General features: G+C 36.2%; 1 protein-coding gene across 9 annotated transcripts in view; it reads right to left on the bottom strand.

The window, feature by feature from the left end:
* LOC117991468 (mucin-4) overlaps positions 1-19180 on the bottom strand; it is a 211884-nt gene that overhangs the window by 79322 nt on the left and 113382 nt on the right. The window contains exon 1 of one of the 9 annotated variants that reach the window (XM_069504843.1): positions 13295-13685. The exons of the other annotated variants lie outside the window; for them this stretch is intronic. The gene's annotated coding sequence lies outside the window, so the exon portion shown is untranslated. Of the gene's footprint in view, positions 1-13294; positions 13686-19180 lie in introns of those variants that run through there. 9 annotated transcript variants of the gene reach the window in all.

The following is a 19180-nucleotide window of genomic DNA, read 5'->3' as shown; positions in this document are numbered from 1 at the left end:
GATCTAAATCCATATTAATCCATACTAATATTATAAATGCGAAAGTGTCTGTCTGCTATTCGATGAATTTTGATACAGGGATAGCCCGTAGTAGCTCGTAGCTCCATAGTAAAATGTATATGTATCGTCAGCATATAGACTTACTTCTCCATGTAAAGATAAATCACTAATATCATTGACATATTATATTAAAAATAATAGAAGCCCTAGTACAGAGCCCTGAGGAACTCCGCAAGTAATTGGCTGATCATCACTTGTAAAGCTGCCAATTTTTCCATCTTAACCCATCATTCTTATTATAAAATGCTTTTCAAGGCTCTACTACTGAATCTATCTTTATGCAAGGATCTTGACAGAGATAGCTTGCATCCTAAAGACATATATAAGTTACTGTTTATACCGGCAACACAAAGAGTTGCCAAGGGTTTTTAAAAATCTACATCCACTTGAATAAAGGTACGGGAATAAGTGTATACCTATAGATTCCAATTAAAGCCGTTGCTAAACTTTTCTGAATTTTGATTCGATATCTCAGATCGAATACGAAACAACTTTGAAAAGTAAGCGATTAATACGTAACGGAATTATACAGGACCTTGCTAAATTAAAAATAACTTCGCTAATTGGATTGGATACTGAAGTTCAAAAGTCAATAATATTTAAATGAGACATAAAAACAGTGAATTCTAGTCACCAAGGACCACGGCTGAAAAGCTGTGTTTGCATATTTTAGGAACTTCAGTAAGTAATATTCGATAAGATTTCATGGTTGATTTGGTTGAGACATTGTATGCAGGGAGTTACCACTCGTGCTACAATCTCCCACTCCCTAAATGCATTCTCTATCGACCAATAAAAATGAGAGTTGTAGTACGTGTAGCATGAGTCATCAATCGTCGTCAATCATATCATATCTTTGCCGCTTTCCCACATTTACGCAAGTGACGAGAAACAAGACGAATGTGTAGACTGTAGAAGACGAATGCGTAGACAGACACATAGTAAATAGAGATCGTTTGAACTGACGTCTCGAGTCTCTTATATAACCCTGCATTTACACATTCGCCATCGTGGTGCGGCGTGCCACTCGCCCTTTATGTCATTGACATGTCACGCATAACACAGGGAACAGGTAAGTAGTTCGCGTCCCATTCGCTACTGGATGTGCCTTCTTTTGCGCATGTGTAAATCATAATCATCATCATAATAATCAATCCATTGCCGGCTTGCTACTGGGCACGGGTGGCCTCTCAGAATAAAAAGGGTTAAGCCATAATCCCCCGCGCCGCTGGCTAAGTGCGGATTTGCAGACTTCACACACCTTTGAAAACATTATGGTGAATTCTCAGGCATGTAGGTTTCCTCACGATGTTTTCCTTTACCGAGTGTGTAAATACGCCTGTAGATTTATCACAGGTGACCCGTGACGCATTGTCAATCGATGACGAAAGAGAATATTTAACTTGCCTTCCGCTCTTATTATGTAGTTTCCTGAGCTCACTTTGCTTGTAAGAAAGTTCTTCCTTTGAAGTTCGAAACAACTGAGCAACTTCTTAATTCCCTACCTCTACAGATAAGACCCTGACGTGATTTCATCACAACTTCATTTATTATAATCAGTAATTAAAATAGGTAATGGAATTCGTAGGATTTCATGGCGATATCTTAATATTGAGATACCATTAGGAACTAGTAGGTATTCTGGGATTACAAATACACAAATACGGTGCATTGACAAAAAGCGTAATGAAAATAATTGTACACTTACTTACAGTACCTGTCAGGAAAAGATTATAAAGGGATAGCGGTTTTGTAGAGCGTTGTCTCTGTCTCTCCGTAATCTCATTCTAAAGGTCGAGTATATTATTTTTTGCCGCGTTCTGTATTTAGGTATGTGAGTAAGAGAGAATATTTAAATTCCTTTCCAAAGTGGATTCAAAGTATTATTCCTGTTGTTTAGTTTACTGATTGCGAATATTGTGACTTTGGTAATTTAATTATTATAACGAAACTTTGATTTGTTTTATGGACAAAACAAATACTCAAGGGAACAAACTTCTGTTTTAATATGTCTGGATCATAATCCCGCAATCCCGGCATTGTACAGTTGTGATGATGTTTAAGGTAGAGTTTACCCTAAATTGCATTACCTATTCCGATCACTGATTATTATTCTGAAAGCTAGTCTTTCATGTCATGCGTCAGACTCAAAAGCTTATGGAAGAACTGCAGAACTAGTTCATATTGTTTTCAAGTTTTCCAATAAAACTTCACGTTTTATCTCTCGCGGGTTCACCTAAAGTGCCTTTTACTACTCCACCCAGTATATTCTCCTTGAGGAATATAATGGCTGTTCGAACGTTTATGTCATATTTATGAGCATTATCCTTTACGAATGTGATAATGTTTTATGGGCAGATTGCGCCTTTGGGATATACATTACTTACTATTCAACGCTTTGAGATAGTGATAATATTTTAGAGCCTCAATAGCTCAACCGGTATAGGAGTGGACTGAAAACCGAAAGGTCGACGGTTCAAACCCCGCCCGTTGCACTATTGTCGTACCTACTCCTAGCACAAGCATGACGCTTAATTGGAGAGGAAAGGGGAATATTAGTCATTTAAAATGCCTAATATTCTTTCTAAAAAAAAAAAATGCGGCGTGCCTTCTTTAGCGATTTTTTAAATACTCCTTTAGTAGATAGGCTCTGTGAGGGAGTCCTTAAGAAGAGGTTAAAGGAACACTTACTTAGGGACTTTCTAACTGACTATCATGCTTCTTAATTTTAAGTTTGTGTTTTTGTGTTTTCTTTGGTTTTTATTAGTAAGTTGTTTATCAATTTAAAAAAAATGTGTTAATCTGTGTTTTTTTTATCTTTTAGTAAAGTAGGGAGGTTTAAATTGGTATGTAGTATAGCGTGGATAGAAATAGAAATAGAAATAGAAATAGTGTTTATTTACTAGAATGTGGTACAATTTGGTCTTGGATAAGTATAGTATGGATAGCGTTAGTGTAAATATAGTAGTAAGTTAGTGATGTTCATAATAATCTGCCGTGCTACTGCCGTAGTGCCGTTCTTTGCATCTGTTAAGGCCTTAGTGAAGCCTTTTGGATATCACGACCTATGTTATAACCGTTCCGTAGAAACATAAAAGCTAGATTCGGATCCCTAAAACAGTCAGCCATCCAAATATTAACTGGGCCTTTCGTTGCTTATCCTTGACACAATATATCTAACACTACGACATCCATCCAACACTACGTCAGTATATTTGTTTATTGGTTGAATGGTAGAGGCTACCATTCATCCCGGAAAATCAAAGAGTTTTTACGGGATTTTCGACGTCGCGGGCATCAGCTAGTTTTAAATAATGCTTAACCTGCGAGCAAAAAGTTTGATTTTTATAACTCCTGTATAGCAATTAGTAAAAACAGATAGTCAGACATGCTCCAAAAAGGAGACATAGTTCTCTACAAAGCATAAAACCGTGTCGAGGAGTCCGCTTTGAAATTCATCAAAGCACCTTTTCAGAGATTCAAGTGCCCAATTAAAATTAGGGTCCGAAATTCGTGTTTCATTGCTTGTCCCACTCACATTTCTGCCCTTCGTTAGGTGTTTTTTAATTGACGAAAACATTCAAATTACGGTTTCACCTGATGACATGATGTAGCCTAGATAAAATTTAAAACACAAGTTTTGCCTACTAAGTTTTTATTTCAGTTAGCCGAATTATTAGGCAGCACGATTTTACAAGCAGGGTAGAAATTCGTCACGGCCCAAGCCTTCCACTCAAAAAAGCATGTTTATGCTCACGAATTCCATATAAAGGAATATTTATTACTAGCTTAAGCTCGCGACTTCGTCTACGTGGACTACTCAAATTTCAAACCCCTATTTCACCCCCTAAGGGGTTGAATTTTCAAAAATCCTTTCTTAGCGGATGCCTGCGTCATAATAGCAATATGCATGCCAAAATTCAGCCAGATCCGTCCAGTAGTTTGAGCTGTACGTTGATAGATCAGTCAGTCAGTCAGTCACCTTTTCCTTTTATATATTTAGATTAAGATGGTGAGAAAATCTTACATTACTTACTCGTACATTAGGATAATACTCTCGATGACGGAGTTACTTTTCTTAACGGTCTTCTTAAGCTAACTCCTCATGAAATATCAAAGCACTGACTTAACTTTAACACTTGGACTTATGAGAATGACGGTCATGAAAGATAAGTTGTAGACTGCAGACAGTTTTGAAACATCATCCGAAAAGCTATACCTACAAAAAAGGATATAATATTATGTTTTCATATTTAGGTCTCGTATTTTATTCATCCCCTCACAAAAATGAATAAAATAAGTGAAGCTGTACAAAAATAATTATATTTTTCCGCTGTAATTAGTATTATCTGAAAACAGCTTATAATAAATGTACAAAAGTTACCTTCGTTGCGCTGAGTTTGACATATCCGGGGTAATGTGAAAATTGTCTAAGTACAATTTGCTTTGTCAATGGAATGCCGTGGATAATTTACCCTAAATCCAAATTACAATGCTGATTATATAATCAGATTTGATAAATTCGGATGGGTTCCTAGAGATATAATTTTAACACAATATTTATAGGTATATACCTATAGTTACCTCATTCTTATACTCGATAAATCTCTTTGAAGAATCTCAGGTACTTATTTTATATAAGTATCGAAAGTAAAATAATAAATAATATTCACGGATTTCTCAAATCCCTCAGTTATAGCAATCGTAAATAAATACATCCGTTGTAATTCTATCCCCAGAAACACTCTAAACTCAAACTCTCGAACTCTAATCAAGTTGATTAACGGTTTCAATTCCGTTGAACCGATTTATCTTTTTGGTCGGTATCTGCCAGTTCGCAGTTTATCTAATTGTGATTCGTGAACGCGTGAAAAATGCTGTTTTAACGAAATTTTTGACTCCTCTTTTCCTCCCGATTTATAACGTGTTATAAAGTGCTTTGTGTGTCTGTCATCATCATCATCGTGATCAATCCATCGCTGGCTACAGAGCACGGGTCTCCTCTCAGAGTGAGAAGGGTTTTGGGCCATAGTCCAACACGCTGGCCATGTGCGGATTGGTAGACTTCACACGCCTTTGAGAACATTATGGAGAACTCTCAGGCATGCAGGTTCCCTTATGATGTTTTCCTTCACCGTTAAAGCAAGTGATATTTAATTACTTATGCTTAGCACGCACATAAACTCCGAAAAGTTAGAGGTGCGTGCCCGGGATCGAACCCCCGACCTCCGATTAGAAGGCGGACGTCCTAGCCACTAGGCTATCACAGCTGTTCTTGCTTGTTCTTTTTGAGGTACTGAACCCTAAAAAGAAACTAATTTGTATTTTAATCTACCGTGTTACGCAAAATTGTAATTTTCCAACGAAGCCGAAAGCTTTAATGAGAAATCACTTCGCCAAAGTTGTGGCCATTCAATCTTTTAACTCTTTCCAAGATCATAATAGAAAAAGTTTAATTCAGGAGTTTTCTGAAGCCGAAGTTCAAATGAGTAACCCTCAGAAAAAGGCATGAATAATTCAGTATCAAATTATTGTTTAATCGAGTGAAAAATGTCTTAATAATATCGAGGTTTTCCAATTTAATTCGGAGTTGTACAACTTTTTCAGTCCCTGTAAAATTAATCTTATCTTGTATAAATAATAGGTAAAATAACAAAGATTACGACGAATTGAGAAGCTCCTTCTATTTTGAATTCGGTAAAATGGCTTTTCAAGTTTAAATAAAGAATTATTATGTAGCATAGCAATGAGAATGAATGGAAACAGGTCTTATTTGATTTACAAAAAAATATATTTAAAAAGCCAACTTCCGAAACCACTACAAAGTAAAAAATAACTTTTGTACCTACACTTGTATGTATGTTGAAGTCGCGCGAGCTTCAAGCTTTGATTTCTAGTTTCTTACACGTGTAGAAACAAAAGTTATTTTTTACTTTGTAGTGGTTTTTGGTTTTTTTTTAAGGGTTTTTAGTGTAAGTAGGCATCAGAATTGAAGAGTTGGGACTTGGAATTCAATACCAAAGTGTACATTCAGCATTAACAATATTATTTCACCAGAAACAGTACCTGAATCTCTATAGCTTAGGAGTACTGTACCATGCATCATGAGGTTTGGGGAGTTCGGACTTGGAGTGTAATCATGAAGCCGTTGCTTGATACCTAAAATATCAATTCACCATCAGAAATTCTCGAATCCCCACGGCTAAGGAGTTCAGTACCTTGCAGCATCAGGATTGAGGAGTTGAGATCCGATGTTCAATGGTTTAGTCTATGCTTGGCACCAAAAATAATATTGCATTATCCGCAGTTCCTAAATCATTATAGTTTAGGAGTGTTGTAACCTACATCATCAGGATTGAGAAAGAAGTACCCTAGAGGTTTTCTTGACGGACACGATAGACGGACAGACGGACAGATAGACGGACAGACAGACAACGAAGTGATCCTATAAGGGTACCTTTTTCCTTTTGAGGTACGGAACCCTAAAACAATAAAGATTAATTATGTTAACTAAGTATATTATTTTATTCTTCAGGAATACTTAGCTTCCGGTAAAGATTTTCGGATAAAACCAGAATCGCAAAGAAGTCGACTTTTTTTTAAATCTCTTTAAGGTATTTCAACTAGGTAATTCATGTTACTATTGTAGAAGGTACTTATATTATTTAATCATTAACTAAAAGAATAATTCATTATCTAGCGTATAATTTTTTTGTGCTCCAAGCACAAAAATTTATACGCTACGAAAGGCTAGATAATTACTGTTCACGGGATGAATTGGAACTAAAAATAGTTTTTTAATGAAAATTCTGACTAAGAATGAAAGGCGAGGCTTGAGAAAATTTACTTGGAAGGTAAAATATAATTATTTTAGTGTTTCCCTAAACTTGAAAGAAATTTCTAATAAAATCTGTTTACTTACGTAAAATATAATATAATAAGTCATGTTAATTAAGTGGAAGTTAATAAATAAAAATAGAACTTATTAAATAAAATTGTATTCCTTATACGTAAATAGTTAATAAAACCTGAGCTAATCTAGAAGCTGGGTGAAATTGCTTACGGTGGCTCAAATAGCAAATTCAAATATAATAAACAATAATAATTTTACAGTATAGCAACTATAAGTATTTCCTAGCATTTCAGAACTCCGTAAATTAAATTAAATTCGGTTCATTTCATTCCAGTACAGCGTTATTGATGAAATATTAAGTTATGAATTTATGTTCAGATCCGCGACAGGTCTCAAATGGCAATCGGGAAGGGAACGCCCCGCACACCCGCATAGCCCCCGCGCTATCCCGATACGGGTGAGCGCGGGTGACGTGCGGATGTGCGGGGCGTTCCCTCGGCTCACATCCCGATTGCCATCTTGACCTGTCGCGTACTATACGTGTATATTCTGTAAAATGTTCTATTCATCTTTGAGGTCGACGACGACGGCTTCAAGCTCTACTGAAAATCTTAAGACCTGCTACAGACATGGTAAGGCCTTATTTTTTTGCTTTACTTGTACATACTTATTATTTTTTTAATACCTTTCTTTCTTTCCTCCCTTAATACCATCGCAGTAGCGATCGAAGAGATAAAGACCTATATTATAGTGCTTTATCTTAATGGCGTGTTCACGTCTCAGAGTAGGTAGTCTATTTACATAATCTATCTTGTTCATTTATTGCTTGTACTTGACTTACTTTAACTCAATGTTCTGCACAAAATTAACTATCCACCTTTTGATCCAAAATTGTACCTATAAATAATAATATAATATGGCGAAACATTTAACTTAAGTTAGCGGTTGGTACTACCCAAATTGATTCACCAATCAATCTGTAAGAATTCGACATGCCAATTTATAATTCCGGAAACAGTATTTTTATTGCTGAGGCAGCGTTAAAGGCACGGGTGTGTGTTTAGAGAATAACACACCCGTGTTATTGTAGTACGAATGCTCTAAGCATTTGCTCAACAACGCCATTGTCTAGCAGAAATGCAATTTCCCGCCTGCCGATATTACATTATTCAATTTACACCGCTTCGGGAAAATAAATCCCGGTCGTTCGTTATAAAATTATTAATGAAGAAATTTATTTATCATTGTTTCAAGTAAAAGTCGTGATGACTCAGTGGTTTGATGCATTGCATCTAGGGGGTTGCGGATTGATATTCTTAAAGTCAAAGTTAAAATCAAATGATTTATTCAAAATAGGTAACATGTTACTCTTGATTTCTAAGATGGTATAGTGGTGATAATTTATTACGTAAACTTAAAACTAAAGCTACGTGGGTTCCAAACGTGCCCAGGTCTGAGAAGAGCACACAACAAACTCAGCTCAAACTGTTTGGACATTCCTGAGTTTTATACATTTTACATATTGTCGTTTTTTAGAGTTCCGTACCTCAAAAGGAAAAAAGGAACCCTTATAAGATCACTTCGATGTCTGTCTGTCTGTCTGTCTGTCTGCCTGTCTGTCTGTCTGCCTGTCCATCCGTTGACCTAGAATTGTGAAATATGGCAGGTAGGTAGGTAGGTCCAAAAACCATGAGTTTGTGGTTGCATCATTAAAAAAAATTTGTTTCATGAACAAATTATTAGTATTTTCAAACTAAGATAACTATACCAAGTGTTATATCATATGAAATGGCTTTACTTGTACATTCTAAAACAGATTTTAATTTATTTTTATGCATAATAGTTTTTGATTTATCGTGCAAAATGTCGAAAAAATACGACTGTATTACGGAACCCTCGATGCGCGAGTCTGATTCGTACTTGGCCGCTTTTTTTTTAATTTATAGAGTGCTTTGTTGCAATCAGACCTGCTGGCTAGTGATAATGCAGCGTAAGATTAAAAGCGCTTGCCTAGAACATGCCGATATTTAAAATCTAACGTATTTTAGTCCTCCAATATCTCTACTTTCAGATTTAATTGACGATTCAAAAGCAATCGTAAAGTTTATTAAAAAAAAAACTATTTCTATTAAAGTAATTAAAAAAATATTTTCTAATCCTCTTCAGGGCTTCGAATCAGCGTGGGGTATACGCTTAATATTTTAATTACTACCAACTGTCTCATCTAAAGTGTTTCTTAAGCGTCTAATGTTGCATACTAATTACTTTTATTTAAATAAACACTCTGTTAAGTTTTCCGAACGCTTTTCTTATTATTACTTACATAAATTTAACGTGAAAATGTTAATTTTAAGTTTTATTGTTTAAATTGTGTTTGGCAATGCTAAAACGCTCAATAAACAAAAGCAACAGTAAAAGGCCCATGAATGATACAATTAAATAATATTTATTTAACTTAAGTATTTTAATATTTAAATTCTAACTAGAATTAAAACTAACTATGCAATGCAGAGAGCTACTTATAGTCGGAGTTTCTCTTCGTAATCAAATCAGTAAAGAGTAACCGATATAGTCCAATTTGCTGCGAAGCTGAAGTGGTATGTACTTTGAAGAACTGATAGACATTGGGGTCCCAAGGTGCTGGTATGACCGGAAAGTGCAGTGTTGCCAGACCCCCCCGCTAATGGACAGACAACATTAAACGAGTCGTTGAGAGCCGCTTGGACATGAGGAAGTTTTTTCCTTGTTTTTTGCTAGCCCTACTGGCCGTTACAGCGTCTCCGGTGGGTTGGGCGAGCTTGAGAAGTTTGGGTTTGAGCGCTAGGGCTCGACAACATCGGATGGTAACATCATCCTAAAGGCGCCTCTTGCGAGACTCGGACCTCGGCTTAGGATGACGTTATAACGAATGGTGTGTTGGACTGAGATGATTTGTCCGCACGCCCCCGAAACGTGGTAAGTGCCCTCGGCCGTGTGACGTAAGAAATCGGGGGCCTCGTCTTCGCCGGCGAAGACGCTGTGTTGTAGTTGAGGTTGGTGTGTTACCTAAGTCCTATGCACAATATATTAGGTATAGTACGCGACGGGTCGAGATGGCAATCGGGCTATGAGGTGGGGGGACGTCACCCACGCTATCCCGCATCGAGTTAGCGCGGGGTCTGTGCTGGTATGTGGGGCAAACCCACCCCTATTGCCATCTCAACCTGTCGCGTATTATACCTATATCATGACATAATAGGAACATGTTCTGTTAATATTTTATTTTGTACAAAATAACACAATAGAAATATAAGTTCCTTTGTACATAAACAACATAAACAACATAAAAGGAAAACATACCAAAAATTACGAGGTCGAACTTATAGAAACTTTCGCTACAATTACCTCCGCAGTTTGAGATGTTAGTAGTTATGAAAAACATAAGAAAAACATGACAAAAAATATTTTTCATCTTTCATTGAAAGGAAAAATGAGACAACAAGTAAAGAATTTTCTACTTAGATTCTTCCTTTTTTCTTTAATGAAATAAGTAATTGATCAATAATGTTCTAGGTAGTAATAAGTTCAAGTTTGAAAATTTCAAAATAAGTACCTAATTGGTTAATAACGCCCTAGGTAGCTTTCTCGTAAATAAGGTCGTCTGGTCTTACAGGATACTAAATACTCGCCTATTTATAGTTTGTACTTTCCACGAACAGTTGTTACAAATTTACAATTATTGAGAAGTTCTGATCATAAACATAAATCATGCATCATCGCGTACTATGTATGTACCTTGGTACATTTTATTTAATCTAGGGTGAAAAGGCAAGAAAACGTAGCTACGACAACACGCTTGCATAAAATATGCTAAAATATTGTAGCTTCCTTGTACACGCTCAACCTACATTTCTTATATTTCGAGTAATAGCGAGGAAACGAGTCTGATGGTAAGTGATTAGGTACACTCACCCATGTAAGAGCGAGCGCAGACCGCGGGCAGAGGGTTCCGTACTACAATCGTACCTATTTTATCGACATTTTGCACGATAAATCAAAAACTACTCACTTACTAGATCTCGTTCAAATCAATTTTCGGTGGAAGTTTGCATGGTAATGTACATCATATAATTTACTTAGTTTTATCATTCTCTTATTTTAGAAGTTACAGGGGGGGGGGGGGGGGGGGTGGCACATTTTACTACTTTGGAAGTGTCTCTCGCGCAAACTATTCAGTTTAGAAAAAAATGATATTAAAAACCTCAATATCATTTTTGAAGACCTATCTATAGATACCCCACACGTATGAGTTCGATAAAAAAAATTGAGTTTCAGTTTTAAGTATGGGGGAACCTCCAACATTTATTGTTTTTTTTTCTATTTTTGTGTACTTACCAAGTTTCAACAGTACAGTTCTTATAGTTTCGGAAAAAAGTGGCTGTGACATACGGACGGACAGACAGACAGACAGACAGACATGGCGAATCTATAAGGGTTCCGTTTTTTGCCATTTTGCTACGGAACACTAAAAACACAAAAGAACAGTTTGCTTATATATTAAACATATTAAAAGAAAGCAGCGTAAAGTAACTCCGCTAGCAATGCAAAGTTTAGAATCGAGAGAGCCAAGTTTCAAACAATAAAATATAAAAAACACCCCAGGGAGAATGTTCACGGATCTCGAATTTTCCTTACTTTTGAACCTTTTATAATCAGTACCTACCCGTATTATAAATGCAAAAGGGTGTTGGTTTGTTGGTTTATTGGTTTGTTGGTTTGTCCTTCAATCACGTCGCAACGGTGCAACGGAATGACGTGGTTTTTTGCATGGGTATAGATAAAGACCTGGAGAGTGACATAGGCTACTTTTTATCTCGGAAAATCAAAGAGTTCCCACGGGATTTTAAAAAACCTTTAATACCACGCGGACGAAGTCGCGGACATCAGCTAGTTTACAAATATTTTATCTAAGTGGACGCAAAAGTCCTGAACCCAAAACTCTAACGAACTTATATTCTTAGAACAAGAATACCTTATAATAAATTTAGGTAGGTACTTACCTATTGGTTCACAGTAAACAGTTCTAAGAAAAAGGTTTATTGAAATAGAATACCTTGATTTGTTTTCTCAGATAAACTCTATCTTCTCTAGTAGTACTTTACTTTAATTATATTATTTCCTACAAAATGTTAAGCTAATTCTTTATTTAATCATGATATTTTATGCACAAAAAGTAAGAAACCTTTTCTTTATTCATGGTCTCTCTTGGGATAAACCTTGTGTTAAGAAAATCACATAGAATCCTTTATGTAATTACCTAAAACCTTTATTTGGATTAAATTTTCATAAGTAGTGCGATATCTAAAAAATTTTTTTTTAATAAGTATAAACTTGGGGTTTCAGGGTCAATTTCAAATATCTTTATTACTGCAGGATCTAGCTTTAGTGATTTAGTATTTTTACACCAGCAATGCATAGCGTGCAAAACTGGGGTCAATACCCTCCCTACGACTTGACTCTGAGTGGCCTACTTACACAACGTTTGTTGACTTCTAGCGCTAGTCCGATATTTTATTTGCAAAATATCGTGAACTTTTACAAAATATAGGATATTTTTATATTTTTTTCGCATTTTTTGTAGTATCATCAGTACTATCCTGTCTTCTTTTTTGCTAGCGTTGTGGTGACAGCCTGTATATAGAGATCCTACGGGTACATAGGCGACTAAATGTGAATACACTCTCACTCTACGACTGCTTTTATCTACGACTCCCAAGAGATAACAGGGTGGTTCAATCCAATTATCTGGTCTTGCGTTTTTTTAAAAGTTTACTTGATAATTTCCACAAGAAAGAATTTAATTAATAAGATAAGGTTAATTAACTTTTCTCTCCATTAAATTAATGCCCGGTAGGTATCGCCCACACAAACTTAAAAATGATAAAAAAATTGAACCATCATATTATTATTTCTGGCTGTAATTACTAAGTAAGCCTGCATTCGTAAATACATATAGAATAATTAATGTTTTAATTAAATTAAAAGTATGATTTCAATCTAAGAAAACGACAAAAAAACTAAATATAAGTAAATCATAAGTTACGATCGAAATGTTTAAGTACTAAAAAATTGTATAATGAACTTGATAGATAACTTAATATCTAAAAATATAATAGGTACCTAAATCATTTTTTTATTAGTGCCAAAATGATATAAGATAACTAAGATAATAAGATTAGGTATAATATAAAACATTTCCAAATTCAAATACGAGTACCAATTTCATATTAGTTATTTTTTATTTAGTTAATTTTATTTTTATTCAAATTAATACTTTCTTCGTAAAAAACATAATCAAAACTTATTTTTTATCGGAATTAAAATTTCTCTAAATTTACATACCTTTAAAACACAGACATGTGCTTCAAAATATGTGTATCAGTTTCCAAGTCTTTTGGCAAAACATTAAGATATTCAAATTAAGTACAACACTATTTTACGTCATAAATATTATATTACGTTATTTACAAAAACTAGATAATAACTTTATTTATAATACTATAAATTGATACTAATTAAATCCAAATTGATGAGATGGCGCCGAATTTTTTTTAAGTACTTAAATATGATCAAGTTTTAGAATTACTACAAATAACAATTACACTATATCTGTGAAAAATTGAAATCCGAAATTTACAAAACACTTTTTTACACAAAGATAAAAATTGTTTATAAGTATTTATGACATAGGTTTATGCCACTTGTAGCCGAGTCACACACGCGGAGGTCACTTCGATGGCGCGGTCTAGGCGCGACTGACGCTGTCATCGGAAAATACACCATTGAAGCACTGAAAGCTAGCGTGGACCACAGGCATGCTTCCGCTAGCCGGAAAAACTAGGTTACAGTTGCGAGAAATTAAAGAGCAACTGCATGGAGCTACAACCAAAGTGGTTATTCAAAAATACGAGCTAATTAATAGACCATTGTCATTTATTCCTTCTGCATTGATGCGTAGATCCTATTGGACGCTACAACAGGTCCGGGTATGTTGACGAACGCGAGGCTCTGTCTAGAGGTCAAGCCGTATAGGGCTAGTAGAAATTGAGGGCAACGTCTTCACAAGGGCCCGGGTCTAAGTATATTCGTCGCGGGGTTTCGCAAACACGGAAGTCGCAAACATTGGGCTAATATTGAACACAGGAATGTTTCCGGAAAACTAGGTTTCAGGTGCGTGATTTTTTTTTTTAATTCTTATTAATTTTACAGGGCTATTACATTTGTAACTCACCAAACTGGTGGGCCAGTTTGTTGGCGAGGTGGCGCTCTTAATATACTGTATATAACTATAACTATTAATATTATGTACATAAAAAAGATTTCGACTAATTAAGTACCTCCTCCTTTTTTGAAGTCGGTTAAAAAGAGCACCCGAATGCAACGTTATGGTTATTTAATAGACAGTTCCTATTTTTTGTTTTGCTTTAATGTCTAGGCCTTATTGGCTGCTACAGAGGCTCTGCCAGACGGTGCCCCTTTTGAGGGTTCTGAGGGTGCCCCTTTTGAGGCTCGGCTCGGCTTAGGATTCGGCAGTCGGGAAAACTAAGGCTGAGATCTATAGAGCGCACTTTGACTTTGCTCAGACTAAAGATTGAGTAAAAACAAGACAGATTTATGTGAGAGATATACATTTGTCTCGTTTTAACTCTGACTTAAGTCTAAGCAAAGTCAGAATGCGCTCTATAGATGTCTAAGTGTCAGGGTCACGTGAAATAACAGAGCAGTTGAATGAAACGTACCTATTGGTTATTTAATAGAAAGTTTCCATTTAATTAGGCCATATTGGCCGCTACAGAGGCTCTGTCTGAAGGTTGAACCCTATGGGTCGTAGAAATTGGAAGCTTCATCTTTCTAAGGGCGACTCTATTGAGGCTCGGCTTATGATGCTAGCACGAACCACAAGCATGCTTCTGGTAGGTACCTATAGTCGGGAAAACTAGGTTACGGGTCATGTGAAATAAAAGAGCAGCTGAATGGAGCTACGAACGCAGGTGTTATTCAAAAATATGAGCTAATTAATAGACAACTTTTGTATGGAACTTCATTAATTATAACATTTTGCATTCTCTCCAGCCCGAGTGTAATCATTGTACACATCTATAATCCTAATCATAATCATTTATTTATTTTGCTCAGATATGGTAGGTTGACATGCTTATTACTTACATGGGGTCTTAAGAATTAGGTAATGAGTCATATATCGGATTGACGTGATTTTTTTTGAATGGGTATAGATAAAGACCTGGAGAGTGACATAGGATACTTTTAATCCCGGAAAATCAAAGAGTTCCCACGGGATTTTTAAAAAACCCAATTCCACGCGGACGAAGTCGCTAGCACCAGGTAATCTCTTTACTCTACTAAATTGAGAACCGTTCTTATGATTATGCATAGATTGGCATTGGAATCAATGGCGTTTGGCGTCCTCAAATGTGCTTTTTAGGTTTCCCCAAGCTTTAGAGCTGTTACCCTATCTCAGACGGATCGCAATTTAAATCCTTGTCACGTTCACGACAGTAGGGAACTTCTAACAAAACGCCACTTCGACGCCACTGCTGGCAGGAGTTGAATATTACTTAGTGCATTTGACGCAGGTAGCCCTAAAGTAGCCCTATGTTTCTTTGATTTTACGTGACCATAGCCTAATATTTGACATATTGTCGATTCAGGATCAAACAGAGTTCCCTCACTCTAGTTCACTCTGCCCTTGTGTTACCTACAGAAGGACTTAAATTGGGATTGCACTGCATAATATTAATCACGATGTAGGTACTCGAGAAGGTACTAAATACTAGAACTTCTAGATACATGCCTAGGTACCTGCCTCTTCTAGGAATACGAGATGATGAAATCGCTCAAGTGAAATTATCAACTTTTATTTTTCCACGGTGAATTTCCGATGAAAGTAGGGATCCAGTTTAGCCGACTGCCAAGCCGTAATAGCAGGTCTGCGCCTTCGCTCCGAAATTAGAAAAAAAACCGGTCAAGTGCGAGTCGGACTGACACACGAAGGGTTCTGTACCATCGTACAAGGAATAACACTCGTAATCTCGTGCAAGTTAATGACCGGACCGCGCCATCTATGATGTGGTTTAGTAAATTATTTGTTCAAGAACACTTTTGTGATGTAACCACAAATTCACGATTTTCGGATTTTTCCCTTTACTTGTGCTGGACATACCTACTTGTCCATGATTCTAGGTTAACGGGAAGTACCCTATAGGTTTCTTGACACACACGACAGATACAGACAACGAAGTTATAAGGGTTTCTTTTTTCGTTCTGAGGTACGGAACCCTAAAAACGTTAACCTTCCACAATTGAGGCACACGCGACGCACTTGCTTTCACCCAATGCCAAGTTACGAGCACGTTACGAACATGCTCAGCGCACTAGGTAGTCTCCACGCGTTTTGTTTGCTTTACCGGGCTCTACTTATAACATTCAAAGTAGAAAGTAGATTATCAAACTCAAAATTGTAACCTCGTCATAAAATCATTCTTATAAAGAAACATTGGGTCTCAAAAAATGTAAAAAACGTGCCAAATTTCCAAATCCCAAATCGCCAAATAATATCGACGTTTTGACATAGGTATATTTTTTTTAATCTGTTAAAATATTTTACATATTATAAACGGGCGAAATGAATAATCGATCTATCCATCGATATAGAATCTATTTTTCATTGAAGTTCTCGCCTGACTGGTTGACTTACTCGACTGATTTATCAACGCACAGCCTAAGCCACTGGGGTGAAATTGGGATCTTGGGACCTTTTATTGCGTAAAGCTCACAAGCTTTGAAATTCCATAGAGGGCATGAAAGTTTGTATGAAAGTCTGTAATTTTCCAAATCATATCCATGAAAATTAATGTTTGAGCTTTTGGTTAGAAATGAAAAATACATGTTTCAGGATTTAAAGAAAATCTACACACAAGGGGATAAAAGTTTGTATGAAAGATCGCAATTTTTTCAAGTTCCATATCTATAAATATATATTTGAGCTTTCTGGCAAAAATGAAGAAATACGCAAGTATGGCTTCGTACGCCTGGATTTATGTTTTAAAAAATCCCATGGAAACTCTTTGATTTTTCGGAATAAGAAGCCTATACCTATCACTCTCCAGGTCTTTAACAAGTTTCATGCAAAAACTCACCTCGAATCATTGCTACATAGGTTTTTGTCCGGCATTAAAGTAGCATATATCACTTTCCACCATTCAAAAAATCAGGTCGATCCTATAAAAATAAAAAGTGATATAAAAGTGATAGTTTAAACTTCGTGTCATTGTTGTTAGCAACACGATGAAGCACAAAAGGCAAAAGTACGGATGTAAATTAGTGTACTCGGAAAAGTGTGACACAAGTGTGACACATGTGACTCCCTTTGTACCGTGCAGGCTCACCTTTTGCAACTAATTATACATTCATGTATTCGCTCAGTACACTCTTGTTTTCACAATGCTACTGAAAAGATTCGAGGGATTTTACCCGTTGGGTGCTAACGCTGTCTGAAGACAACGCGGCTTTTGTCTTTATAATATTAGAGTGGATTACTTAATTCTGTTTACAACTGGAACTCTGCAACCAGAGTCACAAGTTTGGAGCGTCTTACTCTTTACGTGATTAAATCAGAAATGAGATCCGTGATCTACGTGATGAAATCAGCGACACAGCCGAATGGGACTCCCATGGTGCTAGAATGTCAACCTCGCACCGGAAAGCGCAGCGTTGGCGGCCCCCCCCTAGGTGTACACTAGCGGAAGCCGCTGGATTCAGGCAGCGCAAGACCGTGGCGTATGATGATGTCAGCAACACTGACTATCACTGTTCATATTTAACGTTGCTTAAGATGTCTATGATAAGTATGGATAAGGATAATAATAAAAATGTAAGTAAATAGAAATATATTAATAAGAATAATGTAATAATAGTTTAGTTTTATTTTTTTATTTTTAGTTATTGTTAAATTAGTACTTGATTAGTCACAACTGGCCGAAACGGGGCGACTCTCTCGACCAATTAGAAACGTTTAAGAAGAAAGGGAATTTGAAGAATGGCGAGAGTCTAGCCGGTCCACTCCGGCATCAAACGTGAAGGTCAATACTGAAGTGTAAAGTGGAATTGTGAAGTGATAAAAGTATAAGGTGGTATCATTATAACATTCATTACGAGTAGATTATGTATTATTTCCCTCCATTAACAATTATAAAATAGTCTGATATCTCCTGACATCACAAAATGTAGGATTTCGTCGGGGTAATCTGAAATGGTGCTGACAGTTGTAAGAGACCTATGTCCAACAGTGAGAGTCTTTAGGTTGACGATGATGATGATGAGTTAAAAGCTCGGATGTAAGTTAATGAGCTCAATTACGTAATTACCTACAATCAAAATGGGTTGAGCCGTTCAGTAGTTACAAGCGGACATAGGAACGGACACACATACATACATACAGGGCAAACGCGTAACCCTCCTTTGGGCTTCGCCGCAGTCGGCTAAAAAATGAAGCAGGTTTATTTTGCCACTAATTACTTATTTTGTTATACCTATATTCATTAAGTCAGCTTATTCTTATTTTCACAATGAAGCTGAGGAAAATTCGCCGACTTCACCCGTTAGCGTTCTTCCGCTCTAAATATTTCCAGACGTTTTTCTTACATTTTTACCCTTTAATGAATTTACTAAGAATCTCTTCTGCGTCTTGGCTGGCAGGTTTCCGGCAACTTTAACCAGGGAATACACTATTACTACTTTTTTTTTAAATGTAGAATTCCATACAACTTATTTTAAAATATTTGAATTAGGTAGGTATTTCTTTATTGTTTTAAATCATTTCAGATGAAGCATTTACAAACTCCAAAGAGACGTCTAGTATTTGTTATTAAGGTACGTACTACCGAAAGTGTGTTTGTTAGTTGGTTTGTCCTTCAATCATAGCGCAACGGAGCAGCGAATCAACGTGATTTTTTGCATGAGTGTATTATGCGTATGGATTTTGTATAGAATTTGGACAAAGGCTACTTTGTATCCCGGAAAAATCAAGATTGAAAATGAAGATTTCCCACGGGATTTTTAAAAACCTAAATCCAGGCAGACGAAGTCGCGAGCATCAGCTTGTATTGTCACAAATAGATTACTTTTAACTAAGAAAGAAAACATTGTTGCGTATAGTAAAAGCTTAAATAATTATAAAATCCAAAATTTATTATTAGTGCAAGAAATGGT

This window comes from Maniola hyperantus, chromosome 19 (assembly GCF_902806685.2).
Source record: "Maniola hyperantus chromosome 19, iAphHyp1.2, whole genome shotgun sequence".
Lineage (NCBI taxonomy): Eukaryota > Metazoa > Arthropoda > Insecta > Lepidoptera > Nymphalidae > Maniola > Maniola hyperantus.
The sequence above is the reverse complement of the archived record's forward strand: the minus strand, read 5'-3'. Positions and strand labels throughout refer to the sequence as shown.